Below are 6,546 nucleotides of genomic sequence, written 5' to 3'. Positions count from 1 at the left end.
CTCCGGGGAACGGACCAGGGGTTGCTGGGCACGCCTGCCTCCCCCACTGGTCCGGAACGGACCAGGGGTTGCAGGGCACGCCTGCCTCCCCCACTGGTCCCACAGAGTCAGGTCAGATACTGGCCAGTCAGAATACTTCAGTCAGAATCCAGTCAGAATACTCAAGACAAAGAACAACAGACAGAAAACACTTAATTATACCTCCAACTGGTCCTGCAGAGAATGGGTCTGAGGGCGACCTCGAGCCCCACGTTGGGCGCCAAAATGTTGGACCTCTCAGTTGTAGAGATGCCCACTTGCTCGAGAGGACGCCCAAAAATCCAGACTCCAGACCAGTTGATGCAAAAAGCATGAGGTATTTATTGTACGTTTGCGCAAACGGGCCCCCACCTAAGGCGGTGAGGAGCCCTGAGCGGCAGTTTCACACAGGTTATATAGAGGGATAATTAGCATACCGGAGAATGCTGAGGAGAGTGCTGAGGGAACCAGCTGAAGAGAATGCTGAGGAGAGTACTGAGGGAACCAGCTGAAGAGAATGCTGAGGAGAGTACTGAGACTCTTCGAAGGGGGAGTGGCAGCTCTGCTCTGGGCATGCCTAGAGGTTCTCTAAAGGGGATAGACTTTTCCTTCCCAGAGAACGTGCCCGCTGGACCCTGGGGAACATCTAACCTCTTAAGAAGCCCCCGATATCTGCCCAGGCCTAGTTTCTTGTCCCTCTCCCCCATAAGGGTCCTTCAGGGGCAGTGCACACAAGCCTGTAAGCCCCTCTTGTTCCCGGAGGACACTGAAGTGTGCCCAGCACTTGCTGCGGTGCAGAAAGATGGGAGGACAGAATCCAAGTGGGAAAGCACTTGGGGGGTTGACACAGGAATATGGGCTATAGGACGGTTGCTTCACTAAGTACAGTAGAGATTGTAGAAGGGGGAGACACAGATACAGGACAGGGTAGTAAATGAGGTTTCCTAAAGGGTTGGATTTGCCTATTTGAGATAATAAAATGAATCAAGGTTGATAATGTGGGACCCAGTTACTGATGTTGGGAGAATCTAGGGCAAGAGGTAGAACAATCAAGAGTATTTTGGAGGAGCTGGTGCTGTGGCGCAGCGGGTTAATGCTCTGGCCTGAAAAACCGGCATCCCATATAGATGCCGGTTCTAGACCTGGTTGCTCCTCTTCCAATCTAGCTCTCTGCTGTGGCCTGGGAAAGCAGTAGAGGATGGCCAAAGTCCTTGGGCTCTTGCACCCATGTGGGAGACCCGGAAGAAGCTCCTGGTTCCTGGTTTTGGAATCGGCCCAGCTCCAGTCATTGCAACCATTTGGGGAGTGAACCATCGGATAGAAGACCTCTCTCTCTCTCTCTGCCTCTCTTCTCTCTGTGCAACTCTGCCTTTCAAATAAATCTTTTAAAAAATTTTTTTAAAAAGAGGATTTTGGAGGAGCCGGTGCTGTGGCCTAATAGGCTGAGCCTATGCCTGTGGCGCTGGCATCCATATGGGCACTGGTTCTTGTCTCAGCTGCTCATCTTCTGATTCAGCTCTCTGCTCATGGCCTGAGAAAGCAGTGGACGATGGCCCAAGTGCTTGGGCCTCTGCACCTGTGTGGGAGACCCGGAAGAGGCTCCTGGCTCCTGACTTCAGAATGGCCCAGCTCTGGCCATTGCAGCCACTTGGGGAATAAACCAACAGATGGAAGACTTTTCTTTCTGTCTCTCCCTCTCTCTCTGTAACTCTACCTCTCAAGTAAGTAAATAAAATCTCAAAAAAGTACTTTGCAGGAGCCAGTGTTGAAGTGCAGCGGGTTCAGCCACCACTCTCAATGCCAGCATCCCATATTGGAGTGCCAGGTGGAGTCCCAGTTGCTCCGCTTTGATCCAGCTTCCTGCTAGTGCACCTTGGAAAAGCAGAGGAAGGTGGCTCAGGGACTTGGGTCCCCGCCACCAATGTAAGAAACCTGGATGGAGTTCCAGGATCTTGGCTTTGGCCTGGCCCAGCCCTGGCCATTTGGAGAGTGAACCAGCAGATGGAAGATTCTCTCTCTTTCAACACTCTGCCTTTCAAATAAAGAAATAACTCTTAAATACTTTGGAGGAAAAATAAGGAACTGTCTTGGACACAGTATTTAAGGGTAGGAGCAATAGACATCCTGATCCCTCTGTCTTACCTTCCACTTTGGTTTTGCTTCCAGTGATAATATACTTAAATATTTGAGATGCAGAGAGACAGACACAGAACTCCATCCACAGGTTCACTTTCCAAATGCCTGCAACATTTTTTTGTTTAAAGAATCACCTTTTACTTACCTTTACCAGAAAAGTTCCTGGGCACACAGTTGATTAATAAATGTTTAGGGGCAGGCGTTATGGCACAGTGGGTAAAGCCAGCATCCCATATGGGTCCTGGGTCAAGTCCTGGCTAGCTCCTCTCTGATCCAACTCTCTGCTAATGTGGTGGGAGATGGCCCAAGTAGTTGGGCCCCTGCATCCACATGGGAGACCCGGTGGAAGCTCCTGGCCTCGGATCAGCTCAATTCCAGCTGTTGTGGCCATTTGGGGAATTAAATCAGTGGATGTAAGATCTCTGTCTCTGTCTCTCTATAACTCTTTCAACAGATCTTTACAAAAATAGGTCTTTAAAAAAGTTTAATGTTCTCAAAAAATAAACATCTTTCCTCTCAATTTTACATTTATTAGTGTGTCTTCATTCAAACTGTAAAATTCCAGATGACTCTAGCTGAGTTTCACAGAACAATGCTTGGAGCTTTGAAAAATAAGAGACTACAACCCTGTGTCCAATTTACTTTGCAATCTGGTTGAAAATTATTTTTATATATTTATTTGAAAGGCACAGAAACACATAGAGAATGTGTGTGTTCCATCCACAGGTTCACTTTCCAAATGCCCCAAACCGTCAGGGCTAGGCCAGGCCAAAGCCAGGAGCCAAGTACACCATCTGGGTCGCTCATGTGGGTGGCAGACACTCAAGCATTTGAGCCATCATCCGCTGCTTCCCAGGAACACCACCAGCAGGGAGCTGGATCAGAGGCAGAGTAGCCAGCGGTTGAACCAGCATTCTCATACATGCTGCTAAGGGCACCCCAAGAGGCAGCTTACCTCTCCAGTGTCCTCTGTGGTTAGAAAAAAACAAGCTAGGGGACTCCTAGATTGGATTATGTACTTTTTGATTTACCATGGAAAACTCAAGCACTCCTGCTTGGGAAGTGGGAACCAGTTTGCTTTTCAGTTAGCACTGAAGATGAACACATTTCCTGATTCCCATTCTGTGGTCCTAACTCAGCCCTTCCTCCCCCAGTAAACTAACTTAAAGGATTATTAAAAAGGCAGCAGCATAATTGGCAATGCTTCACAAATCTGGTTCAACTTCTGAAATCCAACATTTTGCATTAGGCTTTGATGTTAAAGAAGCCATTTGACAGTTCTGATTTCTGTGAGAACGTTCTATCTTGCTTAGTGACAATTTTTGCAGGTGATTAAAGAGCTCTTAGTTTGGTTTTAAGCTGTATTATTGGTTGACACCTTTCCAGTTAGAACTATTAGAACAAGGCATACAGCAAGCTGCTTGTAATCCCCTCCACTTAAAACATGGAGCCAAGGGGCAGCCGCTTGGGACTCTGGCATCTCATATAGGTGGGCTGCAGTCTAACTGCTCCACTTCTGAGCCAGCTCCAATCTAATGTGTCTGGAAGGCAGCGGGAGATGGCCCACATATTTGGAACCATGTCACTCACATGGGAGACATGGATTAAGTTCTGGGCTCCTGGCTTTGGCCTGACCTAGTCCTGGCAACTGTGGCCATTTGGGGAGCAAAGCAGCAAATAGATCTGTCCTTTTGTTTCTGTCATTCTGCCTTTCAAATAAATAAATCTTAAAAAGAATACCTCCCCCCCCCCCAAAAAAAAATGAGGTTAAAGATACTATTTTTTTTTTTTTGACAGGTAGAGTTATAGACAGTGAGAGGGCGAGACAAAGAGAAAGGTCTTCCTTCTGTTGGTTCACCCCACAAATGGCCGCCATGGCCGGTGCTGCGCCAATCTGAAGCCAGGAGCCAGGTGCTTCTTCCTGGTCTCCCATGCGGGTGCAGGGCCCAAGCACTTGGGCCATCTTCCCCTGCTCTCCTGGGGCCACAGCAGAGAGCTGGACTGGAAGAGGAGCAACCAGGACTAGAACCCGGTGCCCATACGGTATGCTGGCGCCTCAGGCAGAGGATTAACCAAGTGAGCCACGGCGCCGGCACCAAAGATACTATTTTTTAAAAGATTTATTTAATTTGAAACAGTTAAAGAGATCTTTATCAGCTGGTTCACTCTCCAAACGGCTGTAACAGCTAAAACTAGGCCAGATGGAAGCCAGGCAGCCAGGAGCTTCTTCTAGGTCTCCCACGTGGGCGCAGGGGCCCAAGGACTTGGGCCATCTTCCACTGCTTTCCCAGGTCACAGCAGAGCACTGGATCAGAAGTGGAGCAGCCAAGACTCACCGAGTCACCATAGGTGCCATCTAATAACACTGTTAAGATAAAAAAGATCAGCCTGGCTCGTGCCTTTGGGGCGCTTGGCCTTCAGGCCACCCACCCCATGCTTTCTGGCCTGCAGGCTCCTCCACGTGGCTGGCTCCCAGTGCTCAGGTGTGAATCCTGATTTCCGTTTCTTTCTTAGATGGAGCCCTCACTCTCCTCTGCATTTCTCTCACTAAATAAAAAGCTTAAAAACTTAAAAAAAAAAAATTCAGCCTGCCCAATCCTCTTCTATTTCTAGTCAACATTGTCATCAATCCAAAAAGAATTAAACAAAGGTGAAACAATTTATGTAAGTTCTCTGCCAAAGACAGCATTTAACACAGTGGCCAAGATGCCACTTGGGGGGATGGGTGGGCAGCACTGTGGCACAGGTTAATCCTCTGCCTGAAGCGCCTGCATCCAATATGGGCATGGGTTCTAGTCCCAGCCTCTCCTCCAATCCAGCTCTCTGCTGTAGCCTGGGAAAGCAGATGGCCCAAGCACTTAGGCCCCTGCACCCATGTGGGAGACCTGGAAAAATCTCCTGGCTCCTGGCTTTGGATTGGTGCAACTCCAGCAGTTGTGGCCATTTGAGTGGACCAGCAGATGGAAGATCTTTCTGTCTCTCCCTCTTTCTGTAACTCTGCCTCTCAAATAAATAAAATCTTAAAAGAAACAAAACAAACTCAAACAATGCTCCTCTGCTTCCAACCCAGTTTCCTGCTTGAGGTAGCAGGTGGTAACTCAAGATGACCCACGTGGGAGACCTGGATGGAGTTCCAGCTTCTTGGCTTTGGCCAGGTCTAGTCCCAGTTGTAGGGAATGAAACAGATCGATCGATCTTGGTCACTCTGCATTCAAAGAATTCTGGGTCACTGCAGTGATGTACGGGACGCTTGCAGTGCTGGAATCCCATTTGGGTACCAGTTCAAGTCCTGGCTGCTTCATGTCTGATCCAGCTCCCTGCTAATGCGCCTGGGAAAGCAGTAGTTGGCTCAAGTCCTTGGGTCCCTGCACCCATGTGGGAGACTCAGATGAAGATCCAGCACTGGCCATTGCAGCCATTTGGGGAGTGAGCCAGCAGATGGAAGGCCTCTCTCACTGTCCCTACCTCTCTCTCTAGCTCTTTCAAATAAATAAATATTTTTAAAAAAAAGGTAAAAGAAAAAAAATAATTTAAAGAAAGTCCTCTCCCAATTCCAGCAACAGATTTGAAATGCTGAACATTTGGCCAGACTTACTGAAAAAAACTTCAGCTTGGGCAGCTGAGTTGAAATCATGACTAAACACTTGCCAAATCCACACTCACTTACCTTCTCTCAGCATTACCTCCCCCAAATAATTCCTCAAATGAAAACCCAGATGAGTCAAAATCAAAGTATAGGAGCCAAAGTACAAAAACCACTTTGCTGGGGCAACTAACCAAGGCTTGGCAGTATGAGCTCCAGACCAGACACTTGCTATCTGCTCTTCTATTTTTCCAATGAGTAGCAGACGTGCTCATCAAGTTATCCAACAGTTGATGGTGAGGACAAGATGCTTTGGAAAACTGCTTAGAGCAGCAACTATTAGAGCAAGAGTTTTACCAGTTGTACCCTTACCAAACCACAGCAGCTTTTAACACACCACATCAACCACTCTCTCATCTGCCCTGGATATGGACTTTACAGTTTCTTCCATAAATTACCAAAAATTAAAACCTATGTCTGGCCGGTGCTGCGGCTCACTAGGCTAATCCTCCACCTGTGGCGCCAGCACACTGGGTTCTAGTCCCGGTCGGGGCGCCGGATTCTGTCCCAGTTGCTCCTCTTCCAGTCCAGCTCTCTGCTATGGCCCTGGAGTGCAATGGAGGATGGCCCAAGTGCTTGGGCCCTGCACCCGCATGGGAGACCAGGATAAGCACCTGGCTCCTGATCAGCGCGGTGTGCTGGCTGCAGTGCTCCAACCGCAGCCAGCATTGAGGGGTGAACCAACGGAAAAGGAAGACCTTTCTCTCTGTCTCTCACTGTCCACTCTGTCAAAAAAAAAAAAAAAAAAA

The sequence above is a fragment of the Lepus europaeus genome, chromosome 2, assembly GCF_033115175.1.
Source record: "Lepus europaeus isolate LE1 chromosome 2, mLepTim1.pri, whole genome shotgun sequence".
NCBI lineage: Eukaryota > Metazoa > Chordata > Mammalia > Lagomorpha > Leporidae > Lepus > Lepus europaeus.
Note: the sequence above shows the minus strand (reverse complement) of the source record.